This window comes from Brassica oleracea, chromosome C9, assembly GCF_000695525.1.
Source record: "Brassica oleracea var. oleracea cultivar TO1000 chromosome C9, BOL, whole genome shotgun sequence".
NCBI classification, from domain to species: Eukaryota; Viridiplantae; Streptophyta; class Magnoliopsida; order Brassicales; family Brassicaceae; genus Brassica; species Brassica oleracea.
Window position 1 is genome coordinate 25,028,303 of NC_027756.1, and position 223 is coordinate 25,028,525.

Below are 223 nucleotides of genomic sequence, written 5' to 3' on the forward strand. Positions count from 1 at the left end.
TCGGTCGCTACGTAGCGACCGAGCTGTGTGCGTGCTCGGTCTCTACGTAGCGACCGAGCTGTGTGCATGCTCGGTCGCTACGTAGTGACCGAGCTGTGTGCGTGTTCGGTCGCTACGTAGCGTTATTTCAAACTACGATTTTGTCTCTCGTGTTTCAAGACATTGTTTTGATCAAGCATTTTGTGGCTGAGAGTTAGATTGATCCGTACCCCCCCCCCCCCCC